We start from the raw sequence: 15,604 nt of genomic DNA, 5'->3' as shown, positions 1-15,604 counted from the left end.
AACCCCCACTGGTGTGAGTCCGTCTACAGTTGCAAATGAGGGTCTTTAGCTGTGCCAAGTGGGCTCTCCAGGGAGCAGGTGCTGAGATGGGGAAGGGGTGGAAAAGGCTTCTGGGGGAGTAAAAGGTGAAGACAAAGGGGAGGCAAGCCAGCTTGGGCAGGGGGAGCCCTCCAACCCAGGCCAACTTGACAAAGGCTTTGCCAAAATCAGAGATGCTCAAAGCACAGCTTACATGGTAAAGAGCCCTTTATCTGGCGAAAAGATCCAGCTCTTGTACAGGGCTTGCCTCAGGCATTGCTGGGGACTTCCCTGGGAAGAGCAGAACCCCTCCATACCCCCCTCCAAAAACAAAAACCAAAAACACCAAAAGAACAAAAAAACAAACCTACAGCAGATCCTGAAGGAGGTATAAGCTGGAGGCTATCAGTCAACCTATGCGGCTCCCAGCTGGTGGGGAGGCGGGGGTAGAGAGGGATACCAGTGCCCTGTGCTGGGTGAGCCTCCCCTCACTCTCAAACCCCTCAAATCTCGCCCATTTCCCTGACTGGCATCTTCTCCCTTACCCTAGAAGTCCAGTTTCTTCTCACTTTTTAAAAAATTTTTGTTTAATGTTTATTCGAGGGACAAAGAGCTTGTGGGAGAAGGGCAGAGAGAGAGACACACACAGAATCTAAAGCAGGCTGCAGCACCTCCCGAGCTGTCAGCACAGAGCCCCACGCAGGGCTCAAACCCACAAACCATGAGATCACGACCTGACCCGAAGTTGGACGCGCAACCGACTTAGCCACCCAGGCGACACTCTTCTCACTTTTTTTTTCCACAGAGCAGTTAGTACGATAAAAATAATTCTTCTTTCCTAGTGAGAGGAGTCAACTTTTATATTCAAAGAGGCTTACCTACTACCTGGTCTTTCCCCTGGCTATAAATATGAAATATAAAGCTGCTCCCTTAATATGAGAAAGTGGTTGTGGCAAATTCTTGCTCTAAATAGGACTTTCTCCTTTATTTTTTTTAAATGTTTATTTTTGAGAGAAAGGCAGGGGAGGGGCAGGGAGGGAGGGAGACAGAGAATCCGAAACAGGCTCCAGGCTCTGAGCTGTCAGCACACAGCCCCATGTGGGGCTCAAACTCACAAACCGCGAGATCATGACCTGAGCCAAAGTCAGATGCTCAACTGACTGAGCCACCCAAGCACCCCAGGATTTTGTCCTTCTTCTATTATTATTGTTTTTACCAGTTATTTATTCTTGAGAGACAGAAAGAGACAGAGCACAAGGGGGGCGGGAGGGGCAGAGCAAGAGGGAGACACAGAATCTGAAGCAGGCTCCAGGCTCTGAGCTGTCAGCACAGAGCCCGATGCGGGGCTTGAACCCACAAACCACGAGATCCTGACATGAGCTGAAGTTGGATACTTAACTGTCTGAGCCACCAAGGTGCCCCTCTCCTTCTTATTATAAACACAAACAACTAAGGATGGCAAAAACAGAGAGTGACATTTGGGAGCAAAAGCTGACAGGTTTACTGCCCTGGATACACTCCCGCCCTTCTGACTTCTTGCCTTCTCAGCTTTGGGGCTTAATGGTTTACCTACACCAGAGACTGATTTAGGGTAGGAGTGGTAGAAGCTGAAGAATCATTTTCTTAAATATTCACAACTAAATCCCTAAAACAGCATTTTGAGGAATCTGACTACATCCCTTGCCTCTACATGCCATTTGATAAATGTTGATTGTGCTATTTAATTAATTCTGTAGAGAACAGGAATTTTACTCCATAAATTCAAAAGTACAAGAAATAGCATATTCTTGATTTTTTAAAAACCAAATGGGCACCCCGTGTCTTCCCTATATTGAAATTTGGGAGTTTTATTGATATGTATCATTTTGAGGGATTCTTTTATAGGATAGATTCTTAAACATGGGATTTTTAGGACAGAAGGTCAATATATTTCAAATCTGAACATACAGTTCCATATACTGCCCCACACCCAGAAGTATGAAAGTTCCTGATTATCTACACCCTCACCAGCCTGGAAGTTATCAATCTGTTCAACTTTTGCCAAGCAGATGGGCAAAAATTCAATTTTGTTATTATTTTAATTTGCATTTCCCTGGCTACTGGTAATAGTGAGCAACTTTATTTATTTATTTATTTATTTATTATTTTTTTTTTAATTTTTTTTTTCAACGTTTGTTTATTTTTGGGACAGAGAGAGACAGAGCATGAATGGGGGAGGGGGCAGAGAGAGAGGGAGACACAGAATCGGAAACAGGCTCCAGGCTCTGAGCCATCAGCCCAGCGCCTGACGCGGGGCTCGAACTCACGGACCGTGAGATCGTGACCTGGCTGAAGTCGGACGCTTAACCGACTGCGCCACCCAGGCGCCCCATGAGCAACTTTTTTTAAAGTCTATTTATTTATTTATTGAGAGAGAGAGAGAGAGAGAGAGAGAGAATGATGAATCCTAGGCAAGTTCTGCACTGCCAGCACAGAGCCTGATGTGGGGTTTGAACCATGAGCCATGAGATCATGACCTGAGCTGAAATCAAGAATCAGAGGTCCAACCGAATGAGCCCTCCGGGATCCCCCAGGATGGAGCAGCTTGTAACGTCTCTATGGCACCTGCACTTCCTTTGGTCCACTGGCTCATTTGTCTTCTTACTGATTTATAAAAGCCTTATGTAAGTAAGGGCTCTTAACTCTCTTTTGTGTAGTATGCGACAAATATTTTATTTTACCACTTGTCTTTTGACTGTCTATGGGCTAGCAAAGACAGAGCCTCCTGCCCCTCAGCTCACAGTCCAAAGGGGGCATCAGATGAAAGATGGATAATAATAAGACCACTTGATAAAGTTATATACAGATAATTCATCACAATAAATGCCACAGGGGGCACTCCTAATATCTTCAGCAGGCAAAACTTGTTTTCATGTTAAAAAAATGCTTTTTAATGTGTAATGAACACAAGGTAACTCCATTGATGGCCACTGGCATACTTTTGTCATGAAGTCAGGCATAAAGATCACTACTTTAAGATTTTGCAAGAACTTGACCACTTTTAACCTCATTCAACTTCTACCACTTCTCACATGTCCTCTCTCAACCTACCACCCCCAAATTCCATTCTTCCTCCAAGTGTTTCTATCCAGTCTTCTATTTTCAAAGTAATGGTATTTGTTAGTCTGTAATAGAGATTTTGGATAGATCTCCAGTGAGTCTTAGACTCTGAATATGCACATCAAAGAAACTGGAGAAGCCTTAGTGTCTTCAAATACTTGACTTTGCAAAGAGAAGTTTCAGACTTTAATATTTTTAAATTGGAGAATCTATTTTCTTGTTTAGTATTCACTTGTTTACCAAATATTAGATTGCATACCTTCTATATGCTTAGGCACTGTTTTAAATAGTGTGGATGTAACATTATATCCACATGTTCATGGAGTTTACATCTTAGTTGGGTGAGAGAGAGACATTAAATGATAAAAATAGGGGCACCTGGGTGGCTCAGTTGGTTAAGTGTCTGACTCTTGATCTCAGCTCAGGTCATGGTCTCACGGTTCGTGGGATTGAGCCCTGTGCCGGGCTCTGCGCTGACAGCATAGAGTCTGCTTGGGATTTTTTCTCTCCTTCTCTCTGTCCCTCCCTCACTCTCTTTCAAAATCAATAAATAAACTTAAAAAATGGTAACATAAGTTTATGTCAATGGTGATACATACTATAAAGAAGAATAAGACAAGAAGAGTGGTATGAGTTGAGCTGTGTCCCCCCAAAAGATGCTGAACTCCCAGTACCTGTGAATGTGACCTTATTTGCAAATCAGATCTTTGCAGATGATCAAGTCATGATAAGGCCATTAGTGTGGGCCCTAATCCAATAACAAGCGTCCTTATGAAAGGGGAAATTTGACACAGAGAGACATGTACAAAGGGGGAACACGGCATGAAGATGAAGGCACAGATCTGGATTATGCTTCTACATGCCAAGGAACATCAAAGATTGCCAGCAAACCACCAGAAGCTAGGAGTGGGACATGGAATAGGTTCTCCCTCATGGTCTTCAGAAGAAACTGACTCTGGGGTACCTGGGTGGCTCAGTCAGGTAAGTGACTGACTTTAGCACAGGTCATGATCTTGCAGTCCATGAGTTTGAGCCCCATGTCAGGCTCTGTGTTGACAGCTCAGAGCCTGGAGCCTGCTTCGGATTTTGTGTGTGTCTCTCTCTCTGCCCCTCCCTGGTTCATGCTCTGTCTCTGTCTCTCTCTCTAAAAAATAAATAAACATTTTTAAAAAATAAAAAAAAAAAAGAACAAACTGACTCTATCAACACTTTAAACTCAGACTTCTAGCTTCCAGAACTGTGACACAATAAATTTCTATTGTATAAGACTTTTAGATTGTATTTTGTTATGACTGCCCTAGGAAACTAATACCAACAGGGATATTCAGATTTTAGATGGGGTGATGAGGGAAGTTTCCATATGAAAAGAGAACAGAATACGGTCAAGAAGGTAACTGGGAGAAGCATAGACCAGACAGAGGGAAGAACAGGTGCAAATACTCTCTGGTGGGAGCACATGAGTGGCAAGTGTAAGGACCACCAAGGTCAGGTTTCCTGATGCATTGTGAGCAAAGGGAAGGAAAGGGGGAGGTTAGAGATAAGGTCAGACCACATAGGGACCAACTGTCCATGTGTGGACAGTCGTCTTCTTCCCTGGGAAAGAAGAGAAGCCATTAGAGGGCTGTGGGCAGAAAAATGCCATCATCGTTGTCAAAAGCAGCACATTCAGTTTTCTGTTAAGGAGAAAACAAATTCCAAGTTCCTGATTTATGGTTTCGCTTATGCATCTGTTTTAGCCAGGACTCCTGGGGTTGCAAGTGACACAGAATCAACTCAAACTCTCCTAAGCAATGGAGGGAAGTTATTAGCTCATATAACCAAAAAGCTCATGAGTAATTTAGGCAGAGCTGTGGATAAAACCTGTCTCATCAATAATCTGTCTCCTTTTCTACTTCTTTCAATTCTCCTTTCCTCTGTGTTGACTTTATTTGCAGGTAGGCTTTTATTATGTGGCAAAAGAACCGCTAGAGGCTCTAGACTTTCATGCTTCTTAGTATTAGAAATCTCAGGAGAGATTCTTTCTCTCCTACCATTCAAACAACCCCTCAAAGAGTGCCGTTGGCTTCCTTGGGTCATGAGCCTTGTCCTACAATAATCAGTGGTGGTTTCTAGAGATAGTTCTCTGACTAGCCTAAATCACATGTCCACTTCTGTGGCAAGGAAGCAGACACACAGATTGTACTATCTAGGTAGATGAGGTACATTTACCAAAAGAAAGAGTTATGTCAGGGCCACAAAGTTGTACAGCTTCAGAACTCTTATTCCTGTTCGAGTCTATGAATGGGACTCACTGCAGCGTACAATCCCTGAGAGAGCATACATGGTGGTCCCTGGTTCTCTAACCTAAGGAATGGGGAAAGGAAGCTGTACATGCAAAAATAACGGGCATCCCCTGTTAGATGTAGAAGGCAGAAGTCATGAGCATCCACTGATGTAGTCCATACGGGTCAACATTCCAGGAAGAGAGCAGGATGGAGAGGAGAAAGAACAGATCTCACTGGAAAGGTCAAAAGGTATTTTGCCAGAAGTCTCTACAGGATTTCTACCAACCTCCAGGTATTTAGCTGGTATTGTGCTACCTAGATTGATCCGTTCTTCTTGACCATATTTCATAATTCATAGATGCTGGATATGTATTAAAATATGCCAAAGTGCCTATCTGCTGATTCATGGGATACCCTGACAACTAGACAAGTTGTGTCAATTCCTGCTTTTCTAGTTTCAGAGTTATTTGCTGCTTTATTCCCCCTCTCCAGTCAACTCCTAAAAATGTACAGTCCAATTATACATACTTGGAACAACTCCCTAATTAAGTAATGAGATCCTTAAAGAAAGGCACTTTTGTCATACTGCTATCACCTCTATTACTCATCTTGGTTTTTAAAAATCTTCTAGAAATTTTGAAATACGAAAAACACCATGGAGAAAAAGATAATGTCTTTCCATATATCCACCACCCTGATTTAGAAAATGTTAATATTTTGGGGCATCTGGGTGGCTCAGTCAGCTGGGTGTCCGACTTCGGCTCAGGTCATGATCTTGCGGTTGGTGGGTTCGAGCCCCGTGTTGGGCTCTGTGCTGGTGGCTCGGAGCCTGGAGCCTGCTTCACATTCTGTGTTTCCCTCTCTCTCTGCTCCTCTCCCTCTCGCACTCTGTCTCTCTCTGTCTCTCAAAAATGAATAAATGTCAAAAAAATTTTAAATAATTTAATATTGTGACATTTGTTAAATAAAATATCACAGATAGAGTGTAAGCCTTCTTGTCACTTCTCATTACCTCCTATTCATTCATTCATTAATGCCGTCATTCATTACTTTCATTTTTAAAAAGATTTATTGAGGGTGCCTGGGTGGCCCAGATGGCTGAGCATCTGACTTCAGCTCATAGGTCAGGTCATAGTCTCACGGTTTGTGAGTTCAAGTCCCACATCGGGCTTGCTGCTGTCAGTGTGGAGCCTGCTTTGGATCCTCTGTCCACCCCCCCTGCGCCTCTTCCACTCTCACTCTCTCTCTCAAAAATAAACATTTTAAAAAATAAAATAAATAAAATGAAAAGATTTATTGAACAACTATATACTATGTTATAACACCATGGGATAAAAACAAATAAGATTGAGACCTACTTCCTTTCCTCAAGGTTCTCCCAATCTAGTAATGATATCCCCCAAATGGTTGATAGTCTATTTTTAGTAGGTGGGTGTGAACATATAAAAGGGGGATGGACTAAAGAAATGACAGCTTCTGCATTGAAAAATTGACAATATAAGACCACAGTGGAAACCAAAGAGTGAGATGGATAAAATTCCAATTGCATTAACATAGTGACCACTTTGCCTCTTGTTTCTGATAGAATTGTATGGTAAATGCTCTTTTAGCAAATGAAAAACCTGCCACCAAATAGTTATTTGACCCTGGTCAATTTTTATTACAGTTTTTGGTGCCTAGTCCATACTGAGCATAGAGACAGTATTAAAAGCTCAAAAAAAAATCAATAGATAACTTTCAGGCCTAAAATTGTATAATTTTATACATTTCAAAAATTGTAACTGAGGAGAAAGAACTAAATACACTACACTGAAAAGCGTAATACAAATTCTTCTTATTCATAATTGACAATAAGTTCTCTAAAATCAGGTAACTGTAAGGCTTGCCTATTAAATGAGTAGTGGAAACTTTTCACAAGGGAAACTACTCTTTCAAGCTTGAATTTCTTCATATTCTGCCATTCTGCTGGGTCTGGTTTGCCTGGGTCTGCAATCGGGAAGACTGCAAGCCTATGTAGTGTCTTGGTGCAAATTAGGAAGTACCCCTTCTGGGCTCAGACAGCCCTGCCAGCTAGTGCCTCTGTGTGAAAAACTAGGCTCCCTTTCCGTAGAGACAGCCCCAAACCAGTCCACACCAGCCCCACTCACCACCTTGGCCCAGCATGTTTGTGCACTGCACACTTTGTACAACCAGGTGCCTTGTTTCCAGTGCCAAAAGACATGGCTTTCAGCACACTACACTGAACACCTCCCAAGGCCGGGCACTTGGCCAGGCACTGGAAATAAAAGGGGGAGTAAGACAGAGTCTACCTTTGGTGTCTGGGAAGAGGGCCAAATAAACAGATCACCACAATAAGACCTAGTACAGTGATCAAGGAGAAACATAAACAGGATCACAAATGAAGGAACCACTCCTTCTTCTTGGATGGGGCTGTGATCAAGGAAAACTCAGAAAGGAAGAGGCTTCTGCATTGGGGTTCATAGAATGAGTAGACGTTCATGAGGTGGGAAAAGAGCATTAGGACACTGATGACAAGGATAAGATTGAGAGTCTCTTCCTGCACCCCTGCTTTCTCAGGAAAGCACAGGGCTGCAGCTTTATCACTTTGACCTAGATTTTGGGTCCCACCATTTTTGTTGGGTTTGTCTATGTCTCTTTTTGTCACTGAAGTGATCCAGACAAGCTTAGCAGTGAGGCTTGTATAAACAGTGTAAAAAACAGTGTTCATTTGCCAGGACTGTCCCTCCACATAGTTCTCTTGGGAGTCTGCAAAGGCAGGAGGTGGCTGGTCAAAGGCCAGGGATTTGGGAACATGGCCAAATGGCCTCCTTGAAGATATAGCACACAAGGACATTCCAGGAAGAGGGAGCAGTATAATACCACAGTATTTTGTTTGCCAGATGGAAATATCCTAGTGACAAACATATTTAATTTGGCTGCAGGTGTGACCCATGATTATGCAATAGAATTGTGGATCAGCTAGAATGTAATTTTTCAAAGACCTAGACTGCTTATTTCCCTAGAAGGATCAGTTACTTTTGCCCAGAAAAGCTGTTCTAAGCCCACAGACTACATTTCTAACTCTAATGAACCTTTCCCCCTGTTGGCCTGTGCTACTGGTTGCTAGAAGAATCAGGAGGAAGCATGTGTAGAGCATAGCTCCACAGAAGCCACTGTGACTCTCAGAAAAACAACTAGGTGTGTGTCCTGGCAGGAAGTTAGAGAGGGCTTCTCTGGGTCATTAAGGGAGAGTGGTCATATGCAGTCATCAGACTGATTGTATAGGGTGGGGGCATCAGAGGCCATCACCTTTATTTCTTCCCCTATGGTAGGGACTCTGATGTTGCTGTGATGTACTAAAACGACAGTGTCCCCTGAACCTGTTTGTGGAGTTCAAGGAGGACTAGAAGCTTCACTGAGCACTGTTCTGCACAATAAGGATATCAACAACAAACCTGCTGACTGTGTTTTTACTGATTAGTTCCAAACTAGCTATTCCAGGCCACACACTCATAAACTAGGTTCTCCTTTGATGACCCCTGTGTTGAAATAAAAGGAGGTGGTGAGTTTTGCAGCACCAGCCCTCAGGAACTGCCTGAGAGCCCTCATTGCAACAATCTGATAACAGCAAAGAGCACTGAGAAATACCTCCCCGCCCATGTTTTCCATCCTCCAGTGCTCCAAACATTCTTTCTGAGGCTCTCACTGACTAGGGAATGGAAAACCTTAGCCCATACTAGTACCTAGGTAAGAGTCATCAATGAGAACAAGAGACAAACTCAAAAACACTTTGTAAACAAAAGAACATTCCTACAAAGTAGGCAGGCACATTAAAATATGGCATGTTAAAAAAAAATAATAACCAGACCAAGGATATGTTGGCCTGTATTTAAGGACCCTGCAAAAGGGGATCACATGTCAATGAATATCACTGAGAAAGTATCATAAAGACTTCACATTCTTCAGCTTAGGAATGTGAAAAAGATAACCCCATTCCAACAGTTGCATATGCCAAAACTACAGGAACCATCATTTATTTCTCTTCTCTCCACTACGTTTCCCCATCAGTCTGTCAGCAAGTCAATCTCCAAATTATATATTGATCTGTCCACTTCTTTTTATGTCCTCTACCATCATCCCAGTCCAAGCCACAATAATCTCTTGCCCAGACAACCTCAATATCCCACCTACTGGTTTTTCTATACTCACTTTGGCTCCCCTCCACCTCTGATTTCAGTATGGGAACGTCTTTCTGAGCATAAACTAATGGAAGAAATTAAGAAAGTAAGAATTATATATATTTGACAACAAAGAAAGCTTAAAATCTTGAATGTTAAAAAACATCACCACACAAAGCCCTTAGCAGAAGTGAGAAGGTTGGGGCAAAGAAAAAATTTACTTTTTACTATATTATCACTTATTACTATACTTACTATATTATTTCTGTATTATTTAATTCATTCAGTGAGTATGTATTTTAAAACTTCTTTTTTTTTAATGTTTATTCATTTTGAGAGAGAGAGAGAGAGACAGTGTGAGCAGGGAAGGGGCAGGGAGAGAGGGAGACAGAATCTGAAGTAGGCTCCAGGCTCTGAGCTGTCAGCACAGAGTCCAATGTGGGGCTCAAACCCATGAATGGCGAGATCATGACCTGAGCAGAAGCTGGACGCTCAACCGACTGAGCAACCCAGACGCCCCTCAGTGAGTATGTGTTTTAAAATAAAAAAAAAAATTGACACAAAAAACCATATTATAAATAACAAAAAATAAACAAAGTGTTAAAGTAGTTGACACAAATATTAGACTTAATAGATTTGAGAGCCTTATTATATAAAAGCTCATACAGATCAAAAAGAAAAACATTAAGACCATCAGCATTAAAATGGGTAAGGAAAAAAAATTATACTTTGAAATAAACTACTAGGTTTTTAACAAAAAAAACAATGAGTAAGGATGTTGACAATAAATCACTAGAAATCAAATACAAATACGTAGTAAACAAAAAATGTCCTACTTCACTGATGATTAAATAAATGAAAAATAAAAGTGAGATATCACTTTTGACATGCTAACATAGGAAGACTGTTAAAAAATTTAATAAATCTGGGGCACCTGGGTGGCTCAGTTGGTTGAGCGTCCGACTTCAACTCAGATCACGATCTCATGGTTCATGAGTTCAAGTTCCGCATCTGGCTCAAGTGCTGTCAGTGCAGACCCCACTTGGGATCCTCTGTCCCCACTCTCCCCTGTGCCCCTCCCCTGTCTCTCTCTCTCAAAAATAAATAAAAATAAATAAATTAAATAAAATAAAGTTCACAGCTCTGTCTTAAAGTTCTTAAAAAGAATTAATAAATCTATCACTTTCATCCACATTTTGTGGGAAGACATAATTTCTTTGGTAAGAATTGTGACAATGTCAGACGTCTCAAAAGTTCACAGCCTTTGACTAGTGATTTTACTTCTAGGAATTTATCACAAGGTAATAATCACAGATATGGACAGAGATTCAACTACAGTGGTTCATCTAAGAATTATTTATAAAATCAAAAATTGGGGAAAACATAAGGATCAAATAACAAGAGCACAGTTAAGTCAATGGTGTTATCAGTAAGATAAGTAATAACATTGTCATCAAAAATGTTTATGAAGGCTCAATATAATAAAAATACCTATTTTTGTAAGTTAGATATAAATTTAACATAATTAAAAAAATAACTTTAGAATTTTTTTAATAGAAAAACTGATCCTAAAGTTCAAATGGAAAAATAAATAAGAATGGCCAGGAAAATACTGGCAAGGGAAAAAAAAACAATGAGAAAGAACCAGTATTACCAGATATATATGAAAACATATTTTAAACTTGCAATAGGTAAGAGAGTACAGTGCTAGAATACTAATAGACAAATGGAACAGTATACACAGAAAACACATACATTAGTTCATTCCATGAAAGAGGAAGCATCTCAAGTCAAAGGGGGAAAGGGTGGACTGATGAATAAATGATGAACTAGATAGTTGGATCCATGCTTTGCAACATTTATTTCCTCCAAAACAAACAAACAAAAATCCAAGAAAGAAAAAAACTAAAAGTTAAAAGTATAGAAGTACTAGAAGAAAACAAACAATAATTTAAAAAAATTTAATGGGAAGGTCTTTATAATGATGATTCAAAATCCAGAAGCATTGAAAGTAAATATTGATAAAGTCTGACTAAATAAAAATATATTACAAAATTTCTACATGGGAAGATTTTACAAGAAAAGTCAAAGCCACAACAAACTGGGAAAAAAAGTTGTGATCTATGTCCCAGACATAGGACTAATCTCCCTCATGTACACAGAGCTCCTACAAAGCAATACAGAAGGCCTGTAACCTATAGAAAAGTGAGCAAAGCTTATGAAAAGACAGTCTACAGGATATGATATAAGAATAATTCTAAAACTATGAAAAAATGCTCATCTCCCCTTTGAATAATAGAAATGTAAATTAAAATTATACTGAAATACTACTTTTTAACTTATCCAATTGGCAAAAATGTCAAAACTTTCGAGAGAACTGGGTTCTCTCACATCTAGTAGGAGTGCAAAATGCCATAAACCTTATCAAGGGAACTTAGCAGCATCTATCAAAAACACAATTTTGACCCAGAAATTGTACTTCTGGGAATTGATTTATGCATTAGCATACAAAAGTAATGTACAAAGCTAATAATTTCAGTGCCAGTTGTCACAGGAAATGAATAGAAAAAAAACAAGTGTCTCCCACTAGAAGACCGGTTAAATTAACCAGTATGTACCTATAAAAAATTGGTGAAACTCACTATGACCTTCTATGGAAATACCTATAAGAGAAATTATGCTAATGTCATAATGTGAACAATATACTATCTTTTATATGAAAAGGTGGGGAGACAGTAGAATCTATGTTCATATTTGTATATATGTATGTAAATAAAGGAAATGACACTGTATTAGTATTCATGGCCATATAATGAATTATCCTAAACCTTAACGGGCTAAAACAACTGATATTTAATACCTCAGGGTTGGGGCGCCTGGGTGGCGCAGTCGGTTAAGCGTCCGACTTCAGCCAGGTCACGATCTCGCGGTCCGTGAGTTCGAGCCCCGCGTCGGGCTCTGGGCTGATGGCTCAGAGCCTGGAGCCTGTTTCCGATTCTGTGTCTCCCTCTCTCTCTGACCCTCCCCCGTTCATGCTCTGTCTCTCTCTGTCCCAAAAATAAATAAACGTTGAAAAAAAAAAATTAAAAAAAAAAAAATACCTCAGGGTTTCTGAGGGCCAAGGATCAGGAAGCTGCTTTGCCGGGTGGCTCTGGGGAGCTGGGGCACAGGGTCTGTCATGCAGTTGCAGTGAAGTTGTCAGGGTTGCAGTTCATCCGAAGGGGCTGGAACATCCACTTTTAATTTTCTTTTTTTAATGTTTAATTTTTGAGAGAGAGAGAGACAGCGCGCATGAGTGGGGGAGGGGCAGAGAGAGAGACACACACACACACAGAATCTGAAGCAGGTTACAGGCTCCAGGCTCCACACCGTCAGCACTGAACCCGTCACTGGGCTTGAACTCACAAACTCCGAGATCATGCCCTGAGCCAAAGTCGGACGCTTAACCTACTGAGCCACCCAGGTGCCCCAAAACTAAACAGATGCTTCAATACAGAGAACAAACTGGTGGTTGCCAGAGGAGAGGTTGGTGGGGGTAATGGGTGAAATATATAAAGGGGATTAAGAGGTACAAACTTCTGTATAAAATAAATGAATATAGAGATGAAAAGTACAGCACAGGAAATATAATCAGTAATATTGTAATAACGTTGTATGGTGACAGATGACGACTATACTTACCGTGCTGGGCACTGAGTAATGTACAGAGTTGTTGAATCACTATATTGTAGAACTGAACTAATATAACACTGTATGTTAACTGTGCTTAAAAACAAAAACAAAACCCAACCAGCTCAGCTTCAAGGGGGTGGGGAATAGACCACCTCTGATGAGAGTAGCTGCAAAAAATCTGTGGCCATATTTAACACAGGAATATATTACTTATTCCAAAAGAATAAAAATGTTTATAAGTAAACCTTAATGATATGGGAAAATTCATGTTATACTGTGATAAGCAGAGAGCAAAACTGTATACAACTTATGATTTATATCTCTACCACCATTGTCTCCTGGCTTCCCTGCTGCTTCCCTGACTACTCTATTTTTAGTATTTTTTCCTGTCTCCACTAGAGATAATGGCTCAACTCAAAATGCTTAAATAGTAAGGAATATGGATTCTTTCACATAACAGAAAGTTAGGAGGAAGGCAGCTCCAATGGCCGAAAACGCATCTACTGCTAATGTCAGCAGGGCTCCAGGGCCAGGTCAGCATTTCAGCTAGATGCTCCACGCTAGTTTCCCTCATGGCTGCATGATGGCTGCTTCAGTCACGAGCATCACATTCAAAACTGACAACATCCAGAGGAAGAAGAGGTATGTATCTTCCTTGTGTCTCTCTGACCCCTCATCTCTTCATTTTGAAAAATTTTAAATGTACAGAAAAGTTGAGAGTGGTACAATGGCGACCCATATACACTCTACCTAGATTCAACAACTGATGACATTTGCCACACGGCACAATTGCTTAACCTCCCACCTTCACTCTTTTTCCTGTATCATTTGACAGTAAGTTGCAGACATCATGACACTGCACACCTACATGATTCAGCCTGTATTTCCTAAGAATATATATGTCTCCTAAAGATCCACAACAACAGCATACTTAAGACAAATTAACAATAACTCCCTAATATCACTTAATATACAGTCTATGTTCAAATTTCCTCATTAGTCCCTAAAATGTATTTTATAGCTTATCTTTTTCAAACCAGAATCCAATCAAGTTGCATACACTGCATTTGGTTTTATATTTCTTTGGTCTTTTTTTTTTTTTTTAAGTTTATTTATTTTTGAGAGAGAAGAGAGAGAGACAGAGTGCAAGCAGGTGAGGGGCAGAGAGAGGGGGAGACACAGAATCTGAAGCAGGCTCCAGGCTCTGAGCTGTCAGCACAGAGTTTGATGCGGGGCTCGAACCCACGAACAGTGAGATCATGGCCTGAGCTGAAGTCGGACACTTAACTGACTGAGCTGCCCAGGTGCCGTGATATTTCTTTGGTCTTTTTAAATTTAGAACATTCCCCCAATTCATTTCTCATGACATTGTGTTTTTCTTTTGAATTATTCTGATATATTTCCTCATGATGCCATTTATCTTGTTCCTCTTATCTTTATATTTCTTGTGAACTTCAAAATTATATTTAGAAGCTTAATATGATTTCTGTTAAACCTTTTTGGCAATAATATTTCATAAGTGAAATTGTATATTGTACCTTTATTACTGAGGCAAATTTCTCAGAAGCCCCACAGTAGACTTTTTCTTAAGTGTCATTGACCAGAGCAGGGAAACATGCACTGGCCTGGACCAATCACTGGTGATGGGAGTGGAAATACCGTGCTTAGGTTCTTTTGTAAGATGTACGTCTGTGGGCTGAGGATGGTACCTGGCTCTTCTAAGGGAGGAAGGGGAATACATGTACAAAAAGGGTTCTGCCAGGTGGAGGAAGCAGGAAGCATCCTTTCTCTGACACCTTCTGTGCATCAGCAAGTTCCACTGGTGCTACCTTCACCACGTGATATTCACCCACTTTTCTCCATCTCCACTGCCACACCTGTCCACATCCCCAACAACACTGGCCCAAGCTCCAAGCAGAAGCTCCTAACCAGTCCTCCTGCTTCCAGTCTATTCTCCAAATACGCACCAGAGCTGTCTTCTAAAATCTGAGTTTTTGGATTAGGCCAAACCCCTGCTTTAATCCCTCCAGGGCCTTCCTTGTGCACTTAAAATCCTCAGTTCTCAACTTGGCCTACAAAAGATCACAGCACCAAGGTTCCTGCTTACCTCTCCATTTTCACGTGGTCCACCCTCCTGCACATTCGGTAAATGCCAGCTACAAGGCTTTCACTCTTTGAACGCGCCGGACCCTTTACTGATTTGGGGCTTGTGCACATGCAGTTTTCTTTTGTGGAACACTACCCCCACCTCCATGCACACACACACTCTTCGCCTGGTAGCAGAATGCAGTAGTTGTTATGGGCTCGAATTGTGTTTCCCCCAAATTCATATGTTGAAGTCCTAACGAACCTCCAGTACCTCAGAATGTAACT

At 41.0% G+C, this 15,604-nt stretch overlaps 1 long non-coding RNA gene across 4 annotated transcripts in view; it reads right to left on the bottom strand.

Annotated features, from left to right (window-relative positions):
• LOC147571984 (uncharacterized) overlaps nt 1–15,604 on the bottom strand; it is a 76,387-nt gene that overhangs the window by 54,497 nt on the left and 6,286 nt on the right. For all 4 annotated transcript variants that reach the window (XR_015246610.1, XR_015246611.1, XR_015246612.1 and 1 more), the window contains exons 2-3: nt 12,661–12,806; nt 9,591–9,644 (exon numbers count right to left, since the gene is read on the bottom strand). This is a non-coding gene — a long non-coding RNA (uncharacterized LOC147571984). The remainder of the gene's footprint in view (nt 1–9,590; nt 9,645–12,660; nt 12,807–15,604) is intronic.

Source organism: Puma concolor, chromosome F2 (assembly GCF_028749965.1).
Source record: "Puma concolor isolate L17-30 chromosome F2, mPumCon1.1.hap2, whole genome shotgun sequence".
NCBI lineage: Eukaryota > Metazoa > Chordata > Mammalia > Carnivora > Felidae > Puma > Puma concolor.
This window is presented reverse-complemented; position numbering and strand designations above follow the sequence as displayed.